This window comes from Cnephaeus nilssonii, assembly GCF_951640355.1.
Source record: "Cnephaeus nilssonii genome assembly, chromosome: 12".
In the NCBI taxonomy this organism is placed as follows: Eukaryota; Metazoa; Chordata; class Mammalia; order Chiroptera; family Vespertilionidae; genus Cnephaeus; species Cnephaeus nilssonii.
Genome location: NC_137083.1, coordinates 4946822 through 4963030, shown reverse-complemented (window position 1 = coordinate 4963030; position 16209 = coordinate 4946822). Strand labels below are relative to the sequence as shown.

General features: G+C 53.2%; 1 protein-coding gene across 1 annotated transcript in view; it reads right to left on the bottom strand.

Moving 5' to 3' along the window:
* Positions 1 to 12439, bottom strand: part of ELMO1 (engulfment and cell motility 1) — a 403454-nt gene extending 391015 nt beyond the window's left edge. The window contains exon 1 of the mRNA XM_079786562.1: positions 12302 to 12439. The gene's annotated coding sequence lies outside the window, so the exon portion shown is untranslated. The remainder of the gene's footprint in view (positions 1 to 12301) is intronic.
* Positions 12440 to 16209: the final 3770 nt, after the last annotated feature.

Sequence of the window (16209 nt, the reverse complement as noted above, 5' to 3'; positions counted from 1 at the left end):
CCAATTAATGTGTCTCTCTCACATGGATGTTTCTCTCTCTCTCTTCCCCTCCCTGCCACTTGTCTAAAAAATCAATGGAAAAAATATCCTTGGATGAAAATTAACAACAAAAAGCGTCTGCAGATAGTGCTGCGATGATGACAGGCTGGTTCCCTCCCCCGGAAAGTGCCTCCATCCAGGCCGCTGTGGGCACAGTGGAGCGACAGGAGCACATCACCGCGGCCACCGCAGGGTGAGGGCACTGCACAGCCCCGGCGTTGGCCTGGCCACATCTGAGTCTGGTCTGGCCCACGCCTCAGGCCCAGGGACCTTCTTCAGCAACACGGAGCACAGTGAGTTCCATCCCTCAGCCACGTGTCCCGGGGCTCACTCAGGACGGAGAGACATTTTAAAGGGCTGTAGCGGGACCAGGGTTCATGGATGTATACCACAGAGCTGCCTTCCACCCACATTAACCGAGAGCCTGTTGTGGGCTCCACACTGGGAGTATCTGCCCCCGGACTGCCAGTCCACTGGAGGGAAAACCACGTGAAACGCGGTGTAGGGCAGCACGCGGAACATCCGCACAGAGAGGCACCCGTGTGTCCAGGGAGGGGTCCCAGGAAATCACGGCAGGCTCCCAGGGGAGGTGACTGCTGAGCTGTGTCCTGTTGGCTGGGAAACGTGGGTCCAGGGTACTTCACTCTCCTGTCTCGCTAACCAAATCGCCTAATGCCTTTTCTGTGACTTCTCGTCTGCTCCGACGTTGCCCACAATATTCGTTTCAACCTGATTTCACCGGAGCAGGAGTTCTGGGCTCTACTCTCCCTGGGGAGCAGCCGTGGCCCAGGACGCTCTCCCTCGCAGCCATTTTCCGTGTAGAATTTTAAAAGAGCACCAGGGACCGGGGGAGCCACAGGAGATGCTCCAGAAGGAATCGCCCTGGCATCCGGCCCTGCGGTCCCTGAAGACCGCGCCCTATTGTGGTAACGGCGGATGGGTCTGCCGCCCTCGCAGCCCACTCGGCCTCCTGTCCCAGAGCAAAGCAAGCAGCGCCTTGGCGGCCGGGCCTCCCCACCACCTCCCAGCCTCAGAACCGCCTTCAGGACTCACATCAAAGGGCTCTCATTAAATGGGGACAAAATGAAAAGTGAAATGTCATAACCACAGATCTGAGAAGGCAGCTGCATACGACAGGCTGAGGAAATAAATTAGCAGGAACTTGGAGGGTTCAGCAGCATTTCAAGGGCACTGGCAGAAAAGCCCTCCAGGATGGGGAGATGAGGTTCAAGTTCAACCGGAGCCACAGAGAGGTGCCATCCTCCACCGGCTGCCAGAGTGCGGGTCACCTTGAGCTTTGTGGGTCCTTTGTCTCCGCAGCACTTTCTAGGAGGATGCTTTTCAGAGTGGAGTCCAGGCCACTTTGCCTGAGAATCACCTGAGAGACTTGCTAATATGCAGTTTCTGGGTGCCCGGCAATTCTCGGGCATTCTGAAGTCTAAGAACCATAGACTGGGTACTTGATCATTCTTAAGTGCTTGCAAGGCCCATGCTTAAGCACTCGGGTCAGCTGCTCTTTAAAATCTGAAGGAGATACTAGCGGCTAAATTGATCCTTTTGGAATTTGTTAGATTCTAAAAGTAGTAAGAGTGGAGGCACATTGTGACCAATTTGAAATGATGTAAAATGTACACATTGGGGCCAGGAAGGCCTTTGCAAAGCGAACATCTGATCAAAGCACCCCCTCAGGTAAAACATGGCAGTGGCTCCCACTGCACTTTCCAGAAAGGCCCATCAAGACCCAAGGCCCCATGAGCCCTCCCGGTCCAATCCAGGCCTGGAGGGCTTGCTGTCCTGGCCACTCCGGTTCCTTCAACATCCAAGTCTGCCCTTCACATGACCTTCACCTACGCTAGTCACAGGCAGGGTCTCCTCCTTCCACAGTAAAATCCTCTCTCTCTCTCTCTCTCTCTCTCTCTCTCTCTCTCTCTCTCTCTCCCCAAACCCTAACCTCCCTGAATAGACTAGCCCCTGAGAGGCCCTCCCAGCATCTCTCCTTCCCCCACAGCCCTTGGCACAGTTTAAATGTGTGATCTTTTGATCGATGTACAGTTCCCCCACCAGTGTCTAAGCAGCCCATGAAATCAGCAACAGGTCTATTTCGTTCCCTAGGAAGGATACTGCTATGTATGTATCACATCGCGTACCCCCAGCGCACCCAGCAGGTGCTCAATGCATGCCTGTGGATAAACACATGGAAAGAGTATTTCATAAGCAAACACTGGAGGCACACGAAGACCCACGGCAGCCATTAAGAATTTGAAACACACTCGGCCCACTCCTAGAGGTCAGACCCGTGCCTCTCCAGCACCCTGAAGACCAACGTTCATGAGTCCCCTTGCCCTGCACACGATACTAGATACCTCCTCCTGCACCTCACACTTCAAATGGATGAGCCCCACTCTTCATACTGCAATTTCCAGATTTTGAAAGAATCTCAACATTAAAACTGCTGTTCTACCATTTCTCTGGGCCTTGCATTGATCCTGTTATGGAAAGTTACGCTAACGCCTGTTCATTATTGAGAGACGGATGTTGAAGTAAACTCTGCCTAGGGACTTCCACAATGACGACTGATGTTTGCTTCCACCTTCAGGTGTCTTATCGCTCCCCACTCTAAGTGCCGATTCTCAGACTGTTTTATGGACACGGTCACAAGCTAGATTTTTAGTGGCGTATTTGAAAAGATGTTCAATAGCCCTACACAAGTCAGCAATACTTACAGCACCGTGTCTACTGCTGTGGGACGCGATCTGGTGGGGATTAAGTGAACGGGCCATCCTGCCCTCTGCCCTCTGCCCCTCGCTGGCAGAGGCCCGGCTCAGGTCATGGCTGGTTTGCCCCCAACTCTGCTCTTTGACACGCTGCTGAGGCAAAGGTCTGTCAGCAAACTGTTCTCAATCCTGCCCCAAGTAGCATGACCACTCAACACCACCTGTCAAGGCGACAGACCCAACGGGAGCAAACATGAACCTGATAAAGTGAGGGGGACTTGGCCGCAGGCGAGCGTGCCATCTGGTGTGCGGCACAGGTGAGGGCTCTGTTTGGATGGACGTGACGTTGGGCGGCCACCTCTCCGACATGTAAATGTCCTCATCTGGAGAATGGGTCCAAGGTGAATGAATACGTTTGAGCCCCTGTGAAACTGACACGTATTTTGGTATGAATGCAATTCTCCAGCGATTTAACGTAAAGCTGTGTGTTTCACTATACAGCCTTTGTATGGCTCTTTAAATGTTTCTGTAACATTGGATCCTATTTAAAGTTACACACCAGTCCTGGCACACAGTAAAGAGGCAGAACAAGCCGGCCGCCGAACAGCTCACATGTCTGTCCTTCCTGGGGAGAAGAGAGAGTGACACACGTACCAAACCTGAGTTGCATATAGGGATGAGGGAAGTGACTTCTCGGGACTGAGAAGGGAGCAGGGGAGGAACTGTACCCCTTTCTCAGCACAAGGAGAGACGTGTCTCTCTCACCCCCATACTTGCTGGCAATTTAGTGTCTGCACGGAGGCTTATTTTTCCGACCCACTCCATAAAAGCCATTACCCACTGACAGGCCCATGAGCTACTGCTTAATGAGCTGGGAGCCTGGCAGCTGGTTGCTGCCTTCCTGCAGGAGCAGAAAATAGAAAAGCAGCCACAGGGACGGCAGTAGCCAGAGAGAACGCGGAGGGATGGAGACACGGGGCTGCTCCTGGGGTGGCCCTAAAATGAAGTGTCCAACCTGGGAAACTTTGGAGAGTGAACCTGGTGCAATTAATTATGCTGGGACTGCTATGGGCGTCGTTAGCCGGCTAATATCAATAAAGGAAAGCGAGCAAACGGGGGGCCTGCTCACCTGGGCATCGTGGGCCTGCTCACCTGGGCAGCTTCACCAGGAAGCGGCTCCCCTGGGAACCACGGTCCCTTCCCTGCAGGTCACAGGGGAAGGGATCGAACAAAGGGGAAGATGGGCGCATGTGCAGCGAAGTTGGGGTGACGTAGGGAAGGTGCTTGCCTGTCAGTCTAGCCTGGGGAACAATGGAGTGGCTAGGGAATGGACCCCAACGCTAGCCTGTGAAAATGTGGGAAGCTGGTAAGTTATTTTTTTAATATATTTGTATTGATTTCAGAGGGGAAGGGAGAGGGAGAGATAGAAACATCAATGATGAGGGAGAATCATCGATTGGCTGCCTCCTGCACGCCCCCTACCGGGGATCGAGCCCACAACCCAGGCATGTGCCCTTGACTGGAATCGAACTTGGGACCCTTCAGTCGGCAGGCCAACGCTCTATCCACTGAGCCAAACCAGGGAGGGCTAAAAATCAATTTTTTAAATGGCTGCTGAATGAATGAATGGATGAGCCAAGTGTCATAATGGGTGTTGTGAGCCCAGCAATACTTCAATTTGAAAATATTTATACACCTTTTAAGTATAAGCCACACATTTCTTTAAAAAAGCAACTACAATTAATAAAGTTTTACTGTGCCTTTCTCACATAAATCCAGACAAATGTTTTCAAACTCTCAATGGATGACTAGACAGTAATTGAGAAAATAGTTCTAATGAGTAGAAGTCACTTCCCGGCAGGAAAGTCAGTCTGAAGATGATGGAAACATAGTCACTCCTTGATAAGCAGCTTTGGGGTACTGGGATTGTGCTGACTGGCTGTAAAAGTGACAAGCACGGAGAACACAGGATTGAGAGGCTGAGACAATGGCTTCTTTGCTTCCACAGGCCTTTCATTCTTAGGAGCCCTGCACGGGTGTGTGTGTGTGTGTGTGTGTGTGTGTGTGTACGCACGTGGCTTTCTCTCCCACACATACATCCACACACAGCACACACTATTTAGCCTATGTAAGAGTCAGCCCCATCCCCCAGACCTAAATGTTTGAGAACTCAGTCACATCCCCCAGAGTGGCCCCGCTAGAATAAGGAGGGCACGGGGTCCACTATACAAATCCCCTAAAGATGATGGGCGGGGCGGGGCGGGGCTGGGCGGGGCAGGGTGAGGGTGGGAAGAGGTCAAGTACAAACCAGCCTGGCCGAGTGCTATCGGAATTCACTCTTCACTCGGCCAAAAACACGCCATCTAACCAAAGGCCCTTCACCAGCCTCCTCCCAAACCACATGCCTTGTGAGGGCCAAGGGCTGAGCCAGCTGTGGCTCTGCATTTGGGTTAAAAAGCCTAAAATCAGGAGAAAAAAATGATTTGGAAATGTATTGTGCTTCGAAATGAGGGGTAATGGTGTGTGGCAGCCTGGAAAATACAGCTCATCCAGCCCCGCTCAGCCACAGAGCCCAGAGCCAGCGCTGGCTCTCTGAACGCAGTGCAAACCCAAACAGTCACAAAGGGCGGAAGGAAGGGCGGAGGGTGGCGGAGGCTGGCGACAGGGCTGGAACTGGAGGCTGCTGCCGGGGACAGACCGAGTCCACAGCCAGCGATACGGCTCCAGCGCCCGAGGCACGGAGGCTGCTCTGCAGCCACAGCAACTGCGGCCACGCGCGCAGGTGCCCAAAGGGACAGACGCCGGCCTGGGCAGTAGACGTGGCAGAAACCTAAGGGGCCGAGTGGAAAGGGCTCCCCGTGCAGCAGCCCCGCCACGCTTCTCCCTGACCCGCTGCGAGGTCCTGGTCACACTAAACGGAACATCAATATCCATCACTAAGCAGCCAGCCGAGCGGCGTCTTACAAGCAGAGGAGCAGGCCGACCGCCCCGTCATTCGTTCCCATGCGACGTTTCCTGAGTCCTGCGACACAGGCCTGCGGAGGAGCCAAGCTGGGCTTGGACCCCTCCCTCCCTCACACGCCTATCTTACTCCCACTGTGCACAGGTGGTAGTTGCCGCGGGAGCCGGCGGACAGAATCCAAGGCCGCAAAGGAAACCGCGACATAAAATCACTAGGTACAGTCTTCTCCGGCCAGGGATGCCAGGAAGAAACAGACGTGAAATGAGAACTTGAAACCAATGTGGGTGAGGAAGACATGGCAATCAGGAGGGAAGAAAGCTCGAGAGGACATCTGGACGAAAGGAATGGCCAGGAGGAGTGAGACCACCACCTGTAACTATGCCCAGTTGCAGTCTAAGCAGAGGAGGGGAACATCCGGCCCGGGGGCCGTGTAAGGCCAGAGAAATCACTTGGTCTGGCCCTGCCGAGGCATTAGGGGTGAGTTAATTAAATGTTTGACCAAATATAGCAGCTAATTTGTAAGTTGATAATTTTGTAATGTATGGCCCACAAATGGTGTCATAAATACCCAAATGGCCCTGGGCAGAAAAAGGGTTCCCCACCCCTGCTCTAAGGAATGACCTGTAAACAGAAAACGGGGCCCTTGTAACTGTTGCCAAAAGTCTGGCTTGTCTGATGGCACAGGAAGGTCTAACAGAGCAAGAAAACCAAGCGGTGGTTCTCACCTGGGAGGAGGGTGCCCCCCCCCCGCGCCCCACCCAGAGCAATGCCAGGTGCAGGCATTTTTAGTGACCACAGCTGGTGCGGTTCCTGGCATCTCCAGGGCAGAGGCCAGCGATGCTAATGAACACCCTACAATGCACAGGGCGGCCCACAACAGAGAATTATCCAGCCCCAAAGTGAAAAATGCGGAGGTTAAGATCGCCTGAAATAAAGGTCGACGTCACCTGGGCAGCAGCCTGCGAGTAGAAAAGAACAGAATCCGTAGCCTCGGCACCTCCCGGGGGAAACCGCCCTGCGGTCTCCGGCCCCCTGAGCTGGTATTCACCCGCAGGTCCGGAGAGGTAGCCAAAGTATGGCCAGCAGGAAAACACTCTCAGTGTATTTATTCCCTCACCCCAGTTGGCTCCCCCAAAATGGTCCCATGTTTTTGCTTTCATGACGACTCATCCATAGAGAAAAACGTGTTGGCTAAGGAATATGTTTCTATTGTCCTTGGCAAACAACATTCTCGTTTTTGGTTAATGAATTGCATCCTAGCTTATATGCTGCGTTAGCATGAGCTTGGGTGATAGGCATGCTGTCTCTGAGAGCAGGCTCCATTCTCAATGCTCAGAAGGTCAACTTTAGGGTGAGCTATCCAAAGGCAGGTGCCAGCTCTGAAAAACTGGGCCTCAGGGGTGGTGGCCACAGCCCTGGATGCCGTGGCAACCCTGGGCACACCCATCAGCACCCAGGATACACCAGGAGTGCACTACAGCTCAATCTGGGGGTCCTGACCTCAGACTAGGGCAGTCCAGGAAAACAACAAGAGGAGCAAGTAACGAACACAGGCGTCGAGACCCACAGGACAGAAGCAGCAGGGAAAAGAGGCCCAGAAGCCGGTGTCGGCTCAGATCTACTCTCCAAACACCCGTGACATTTCATTCCTCCAAGCCATGCCTATAAAATTGGATGACAATGCTATACTGGCTGTCTCCCATCATTTCCAAGCAGCATACCAGGGGGGAGGGTGTCAGCTGTCGGCACAAGCAGAAAAATGTCCCACGGATGCTGTGACTTCATGCCCACTGGGGGCAGCGCTCAATCAGGCCTTCCCTGATCCTGGCCCCAGACCCCGCTCCTTATCCAGCAGGCACAACGCTCCCAACACGAGTGGTAGGTTTTCCAGTGCTTCCCACCGAGGACTTTGTTCCCCGCATTAACTACTGGAACGAAAACAGCCAAGACTGTAGTCTCAATTCCTAAAACTGAGGTTCCAATGATAATCTTGCTCAGGTTCCGGAAATCAGGGTTTGTGGGGGCCCAGAGCACTGGCTGCAAATCATCCCCTATTTACACACCTAATTTCTCTACTCGGCACTCACCAATGGATGCTGTGAGTTCTGTTTGGTGAGCTAGCATCCCTTCTCCCACACGGCTCCTAGAGTGCTAAGTCTCAGGCTAACTTCACCGTGGATCATGCCAGTGTTTGCAGGCTTCAGTTCTGGCTGTTATCAATGAGTTCCGATTGTTAGCGCTCAGGCCTCCTAAGTTATCCAGAAAATTGAGTGCTCCAACCAGCGTTGCAGCGTGTGTTCAGGCCGGTTCTGCTGGACCTAAAACACCGTGCTAGGCACATTCACATGCTTCCACAGGCCACACACATGACCAGAGCCACACTCTGTCCCCTAGATGGTTGGGACAGTGCATAGTTCTGAGCCTCCTTCTTCTCTGGTTGGCCAGTCCCCAGGCCAGGTCAGCTGCAATGCTTCATCTAATTATGTGGCCCGTAGTGTGCCTGCCCCCCAAAGAGATGACTACTGTCTCTGCAATACTCTGAGAGTAATTAAAATCATGCGAAAGGGGTAATCCTTGGTGTAAAATAGGAGCGGAAAAGTTGAGCAAAGTTCCAAAGACCTCAAAAGCAAGCTTTAAATTGAAAGTTGGACAGAAAAGAACATCTTCAGTCTTTATACTCTAACTGAAGCCAGAGAGGTATCATGAACGAATGTCCTGCTTCTCCGTGTCTCCGAAGTGAAAATGAGGCCTAGCACTCCACCAAGTTCTGGAAACAGAAGTGTTTCAAAGTGAAGTCCACGGCTGTTGCATTTATGGCATCTGATCCAACATTTGGAAATAACCTCTCTTCAGGAGATAAAGCCAACAGCTTTTTGTAAGGGGAGGGGACAGCTAAGCATTTCTTAAAGTACAGCACTATGACCACTTTCGTCAGAATCTCTTGCAAACTGGTTCAAAGGTAGATTCCTAGGGCCTTCAGAATAAATACTTTTTTTTTTTTTACCATGACTCACATCTATCTATATACATAAAAGCCTAATATGCAAATTGTCCCCTCAGGAGTTCCACCAGGAGATCATGAGTTCAATCGCTTGCTATGATGTGTGCTGACCACCAGGGGGCGGCGCAGAACAAAGGAAGGCCCCAGCCAGCAGCTGGCAGCCTGGGAAGGGAGGCCCCAGCCGGCAGCCAGAAGGCCCCAATCGGCCCTAATCACCAGCCAGGCCTAGGGACCTTACCCACGTACGAATTTCGTGCACCGGGCTTCTAGTTAAGCAATAACACTTGACACTAAGATCCTATGTCTGTTTTCTGAAACACTCCATTTTCCACTGTAGTCTCTCCTCTCGTGTGTCAAACTGCTGGTGTGGACCTAATCAATGGAGATTTGAGATCCACGCCTGGGCTGCGACCCTCACTTTAGGAACCCTGGACTGGCTGACTAGGAGACAGAACTCCTTGCGTAATGAGGGCGAACAGTCGAGGCTTTGTGGTGTACAGTAACTCCCCACCTTCCCAACTTCGACAGAATGAATGTCTTCCAAGCCAAACTATCCACTCGGATGGTTTCCGGCATGAAACTGTGGTTGCAGGCTTCGGTGACAAGCCTGAAGGGTACCTACTGTCTGAGATCCGGACAGGGAGAGCCCTCCATGGGAACCACCGCCTCCAGACCTTCCGGGTTCAGGAAGGTGCTACCTAAGCAAGTGAGCATACACTTGAGCTCCTTGGCACGCCCCCAGCCACTTCCTCTCTGCAAAGGGCTTCAAAGCACTTCTCCACCTCTCCCCACCCATTCACACCAAACACCCACAGGGGGTAAATTACTGTGAAACACTTAAGGATTGTCCTAGCTCAACACTGTAATTTAATCAACGCTTACGATTTAGCAGTGCAGTAGAAGCCCCTCATCTGTTTTCTCTTTCATTTTCTTCTGGGCATTTCTCTCTGCCCCGCTGCATCTGCCACCGGCTTCTCCTTTCTCCCTCCCTCTCCTTCCTCTCTCACCTCCGCTCCTCCACTGCCCCCACCTCCACCTGCTGGGAGAGCAGGGTGGGACACAGTGTAAGTCTGCTTCTTCCTAGGGGAGTGTTTCTTTGGCTAAAGCAACACCCTTGGAAAAGACTGTCTCCAAGGAGAGGGGTGAGCACCAGCTCCGGAGTGGCTGTATGTTTTTGAAGATCTGTACCTGTTTACCACTCCCCCGAGGAGCCACTCGGTTCCTTTCTTTGGGCGGGAATTCTAAGGGAGGGGTCTACTCCAGGCAGAAAGGGGTCTGCGGGAAGAGCAGCGGGGCACAGGAGCGAGCGCACGGCAGAAAGAGCAGTTCTGCTGCCTGGGCTTCTTACTTGCCCCGATGCTACAATATTCTGCTGGCATACTTCCCTGGTGAGCATCGCCCGTAATGGGCATCTCTAACTGAGTCAGTCAACAAGTATTTACTGAGCACCTACTCTGCTGGGAGTCAGTCTGGACTCTGGACCTGCAAACAAGACAAGGCCCCTGCCCTCATGGAACTGCCATCTAACGGGGGAGACACGCAATAATCAAATAAACAAATGGGTATATAATTAAGTAGTAAGGGGGGAATTGGGTAACTTAAGAGAACCAGGGAGTGGCAAGTTGCTATTTTGTATGAGGTGTTCAGGGAAGGCCACCTGTACGCTGACAACTGAGGAGAGACCAGAAGGAGGCGAGGCAGGGAGCCATCTGGACGTGTAGGGAAAAGCTCCTTGTGCAAGAGGAACAACATGTGCAAAGGCCCTGGGGAGAGTGTGGTGATAAAGAAGAATGTGAGGCCGTCAGAGTGGCTGCAGTTAAGAAGGGCAGAGAGATGAGACCTGGGAAGAGGAGGGTGGATATGGCCATCAATAGGCCCACCCACCCTGTAGCCCAGTGACTGCCCCAGGTCCTCAGTGCCTTCCACCAGACCCAGTTCCTGGCTGGTCTCCCAGCCTGCCCCGCCCTGACACCTTCCCAGCATCTTCCCTGGCCCCCTTCCCTCCTGGCACCATCCCGCCTGCAGAGTTCCAATGCTCCAGGTCATTCCCTCACAATTTCCCCAGAAGACAACCAGTACATCCAGTTTTTAAAAATTCTTTGAGTGTCCTGCCAGTGTGGCTCAACGGATGAGCATCGGCCTATGAACCAGGAGGTCACTATTGGATTCGGATTAGGGCACATGCCTGAGTTGCAGGCTCATCTCCAGTAGGGGGTGTGTAGGAGGCAGCCGATCAATGATTATCTTTCTCCCCCTCTCCTTTCCTTTCTGAAATCAATCAAAAAATATTTTTTTAAAATTACTTGAGTAAGGCAGAAACCCATGTCTTAGGTTCTCTGAAATCTAAAATATAATGAATTAGGTCTGCATCATTCGTGGCCAGCGGTGTGAGCAGTCCCATGGTCAGGGCACAGGACGTCATAAAATATGTTCCCTGAGTCTCAGGAGCTGTCCAGAGGCCCCCAGAGCCAGGTCACCACCGGGGGCCAAGCCCTGCAGCTTTAGGTCAACCCCTAGGTCCTAGCACCAACAACCCCTGCCAACTTCAAAAGGCCCCCTTGGGGGAGAGGGTCACTCAGCGGGAGTCCCTGGGCTCCGGAGCCCCTTGCAGTCCCATGGTCACACTCACACCGGCGCGTGCAGACACACGCACACACACACACACACACACACACTCATTGCCCTCGGCGCGCGCCCGGGAACACGCGCGCCCCCGGGCAGGCTGAGTTCTGTGTTTCCTCTTCCTCAAAGCTACTCCTGCGACCCGCCAACCCTCCGCTCCGATTTTAAGGCCCCCGAGCTCGCTGCCCCTTTTCTGAAGGAGCGCCCCGTGCGCCCCCTCTCGGATGCTGGTCTCATCCATTCAATACCGCCCCCCCCCGCCCCCCTAACACACATACACACCATCTTTCCGGTCCCAGCGGGGACTCCGGTAAGTCCCGGGAGGCGGGTATTTAGTGGTCCCCGGGGCTCCCAGCTGCCCTGACCACCCCCTCCAGCTCCTCAGGGGCCCTCCATCCCGCTAGCCCATCACCACCCCCTCCCAGGAGCGCGCCCGCTGGGGGATTCCCTCCCCTCTGCCAGCTCCCGAGAAAAGCGGGGAGTCTGAGCTGCCAGTTCCTCCTCAGGCGCAGCCTCTCAGGTCTCCAAGCCCCCAACCCCATTACCGCCGCCTGCCCCGTTCCCAATCCCCCAGCACCAGCAGCTCAATCCTCCCGCCCCGCTCCAGCCGGCCTTGGCCAAACGTCTCTACGGTTTCCCGGCCCCGGGCCCTGTGCTCCATGGGGGGATGAGGGGGGGCCTCCCTCTGCCCAACTCCCCCCGCTCCCCTAGTGTCCAGACTTCCCCAACTGCTGAGCGCCCGTGCGCCTGCAGCCTTCATTCACCCGCAGCGCCCTCGCCACCCCCAACCCCCCAATCCAGCCCCAAGCCTCGGTGCCCCCGGGGAGGAAACAAAAGTGTCTCCGTGGCGACCGGAGTCCCCGGGAGCTGGAGCCTCCTCCCTGTCCCAGCCCCAGCTCTCTCCCTGGCCGCGCTGAGGTCAGCGAGCCGGGGCGCGGCGCCAGCCCGGGAAACTTTACGAACCTGCCGGGGGTCGCAGGACAGCAGCCGCGGAGGTGGAGGCTCCCTGCACACACAGCTCTGGAGACGCGGGACCGCGGGCGGGTGGCCGGCGCTCGGTGGCCCTGCCGGGCTGGGCTGCGCGGTGTGGGTGGTCTGCCGCTATCCCGTGCCCATCCTCGCCCGCGCTCGCCGGAGGAGCACACGCACTTACACTCCGGGGCGGCGCGGCGGCTGCTGCGCCGGCTGCCGCTGCTCCACTTCCTCTTCCTTCCTCCTGCTGGCCGGGGACACGGTGTGCGTCTGCGAGGCGTCCACGCCGGCCCCAACTCTGCTCCGAGCCGCCGCTGCCCGCGCCCGGCCGCCCGGCACCTGCGCCCGGGGGCGCGTGGCCGCTGCTCCCGCCCCCTGCCTGCCGGCGCCTGGCCCCTGCACTTCACCGGGATGGTTGCGGGGAGGGGAGTCCCCACACTTTTTGAAGTCCCCCTGCTTACAAGTAAATGTCAAACACCGTGCGAGCCTCAGATCGGCTACAAATAATGTGTGCGCCGAGCATGGCTTCTGGGATGAGCTCAGGGCGGCCTTTCGCAGGCGCTCATTACCTCCTCACCCTCCGAGCGCCCCCTCCAGGAGGCCCGCAGCGCGTGGCCCCTTTCACACGCCTGCCTTTTGGGCAGCGGGTTTGGAATTTGGGGGGGAAACTAAGGTGGGTTGTTTTAAAGCTACCTTCAGAGGCTGGTGTGTTTGTGTTGACACCTGGCCTCTCCCCGGGGGCGGGGAGGCAAAAGTCACCCCAGAACAAGGAGGTCTACTGTTTCCTGACGCTGACCTACACACCTATGGACTACAGCTCTATTTCTGACTCATGAAGCCAGGGACTCCCGAGTTTTGCATAACTTTGCAAAAAGCAAGATGTTCTACCCCCAATGTGGTATTTAAGAGTACATTTTTAATTCATGCAACCTACTTCAGTCATTGTCTAAGCAGAAATCAAACACATTAGCTCCCAGCTTCGCTGCCAGGAGGGAAGGGACGCTTGTTGGAAGGTTGCAGGAGAAACATCTGTCCTCTTCAAAGTCAGAAATATCTCCGTCGGTTCCACCAGAAAATGCAAAAGCAGGAGCAAGCACTCTTTCCAACGGCCAAAAGGGGTAGCTGGGGACAGAGAGGCACCAGAGTCCTAGGTGGAAGGCAAAGCTCCTCTTTAAATTTCACACCCCCTCCACCCACCCCCATCCCCACCCCCACCCGCAGGAGGCTGACATTGTAACCCTGTGCTGGCTGTTCTTTAGCAGCAAGAGCTCCGAGCAGCTGCTGACCACCTGAATGTGGCTAGAACTGCCTGAGATATTCAGTTAGTGGGAAACAGACAGGAGACTTAGTGTGAAAAACAGCATGTAAAATGGTGCTAATAATTTTAGTGTTGGTTGCATCATTTGAACAAATGTTTATAGCTTATTTTTAATATATATTTTTATTGATTTCAGAGAGGAAGGGAGAGGGAGAGAGAGAAATATCAATGATGAGAATCATTGATCAACTGCCTCCTGCACGCCCCACACTAGGGATGGAGTCCGAAACCTGGGTATGTGCCCTGATCTGGAATCAAACTGTGACCTCCTGGTTCATAGGTCCACGCTCAACCACTGAGCCATGCCAGCTGGGCATCAAATGATAATAGAGTCAATCGGGTTAGTGTGTTGGGTTAAGATATACATTTATACAGTGTGTGTGTGTGTGTGTGTGTGTGTGTGTGAGAGAGAGAGAGAGAGAGAGAGAGAGAGAAAGAGAGAGAGAGAGAGAGAGAGAGAGATGGAAACTTAAAGTAATTTCACTGGTTTCTTTTTATATTTTTATATATACTAGAAAAAGTAAGATTACACAGATGGCTTTCATTAGCAGCTCACATTATTTTTCTGAGTGACCCCTTATTATGTATGTAACCTTGGGAGAATGTATTAGTAGCAGGAATACTTGGGTCCAGATCATTATAAGCCAGTAACTAAAAGCAGGAAAGTAATTTAATGTCTATTTTCTTGTCTATAAAAGACTACTGCGATAGAATAACAGTCAACAGGGCAACTATCAAGCGAGGTCACTTATCAAGCGGTCGGTAAAAGGACCGTTCACTAATGATGCTGCGAGGCGCTCCGAGTGGTAAGTATGCATTTGATCCACAACTTTCTACCTGACATACAGAGACCTTAACTTCAGTGCGGACATCGGAGCCCTCAGTCAACACTAGCTGTTAAAACTATCCCAAGAGCAGATGGGGAACTCTGTGTCCCCATCTCACACAGCAGTGAAACAAGCCCACCCCCCCGTAACCTTTGCTCCCAGCTCTGCCCTCTGCAGCCAACATCCTTCCTCCAAGAGATGGCCCCTCAGATGTTTGGAGATGGCTTCCCATCCCATCCAAACGCTCTCTTCTGAGGAGTCAACATTCCCACTCACTCTAATTTATCTTCGTGTGATACAGTTTCAAATCTCTCTCATCTTAGCCTTCTTCCTCCTGAAGGACACCTGCCTCTGGCCTTTCAAAAAATTTAGTTGTCATATAAATTAATTAACTAATTAACACAATCAGTTAGCCTGAGCTCTTGACAATTTTTAAAAGTAATTAATACAGCCTAAGCTTTTATCAATTATTTTTCAAATATATCTTACTGTTGATCCCGGTGCAAGGGCAAGACTTGAAATGCTTTGCTGTGTTCCTGTTAGGACATATCGTGCTTATGGGGTTGGTCTTTGGGACAAAAGGCCCTGGTCCATCTTCTCCAAGCCTCTGGATTTGATTCGGGCACCCCAGTATCTCCCATATCCGCACATTAGGTAAGCGCACCAGGCTCTTGGATGACCCCACGATGGGGCTCCTCTGCCCTGGCGGCAATCAGTATCCTTTGGGTTCACTGGTTCATTCAGTTACTAACAACCCTCTTAACTGCACAAAGCCAAGCCTTACTTTCCCGCTGTATTCACAGACATCTTAGAGGTGTCAGAGGCCTTAGAGAAATCCACCTTCACCCTGGGATCCACTGGTGGTCTGCAGTGGGCACAGTCGGGTGGTGGTGCCACGGGTAAGGTCTCCCACTCTGGACTCAATGGTTGGGTATAAATCCCAGCATTGCCCTTTACCAGCTGCATTACCCTATGCATGTGGCAACACATGAGATGGAAACCACATCTTCCTAGGAGGGCTGAGTGAGGATTAAAAGAGTTCATACATGTCAAGTTCTTAGGACAGGGAAAGCAGTTCTTAGTGCCTAGGAAAGCAGTTGATAAATGTTAGCTATTAGGATCTACACCAGTCTTCTAATCAACTGGTCATGGTAACAGAGTCCCCAAAAAGGAGAGCAATAGCCCCTCCTTTTCCATGTAGGAATTTGCAGCCATAGGGGAGAAAGCTAGTATCACTGCTCTGGTTTTATTTCAGCTCCTGGACAGAGCTGGAGCCACTCAATCTCTAGGCCACACAGTGGGGTCCAGAGGGGGCCATGGAGGGACGGGCGTCAGAATGCCAGTGCAGCCCCTCATTGGCAGGTGCAGAAGCCCTCGGGCGGGGCTTAGCCTCAAACAGCTCAGGGGTGAGGGAAGGGGCCCGCCATCTCAGTCTCAGGGTGGGCAGGAGGAAAGGAAGCAGGGAGGGAGAGCGGGCTGGACAACGAAACTCACTGAAGCCCCAAGTCTAAACTGTTTTGCTAGACTATGCTTATGAGACAGCTTTGCATTGTTGCAGATGGACAGGTGTCTGGGGGGATTTCCCAGATCTTCATTCCTCGATCGGGTGTTTCCCAAACCTTTATCCTTCCTTACGTGCATGGAATCCGAGATAGGAGGGTGAGTGGAATCCCAACCTGCAGAAACAGCCTGTTATTTTTTAATCAATGATGGCTTATGCTGATCAACTTTTTTCTAAGTGCTCACAAATATTT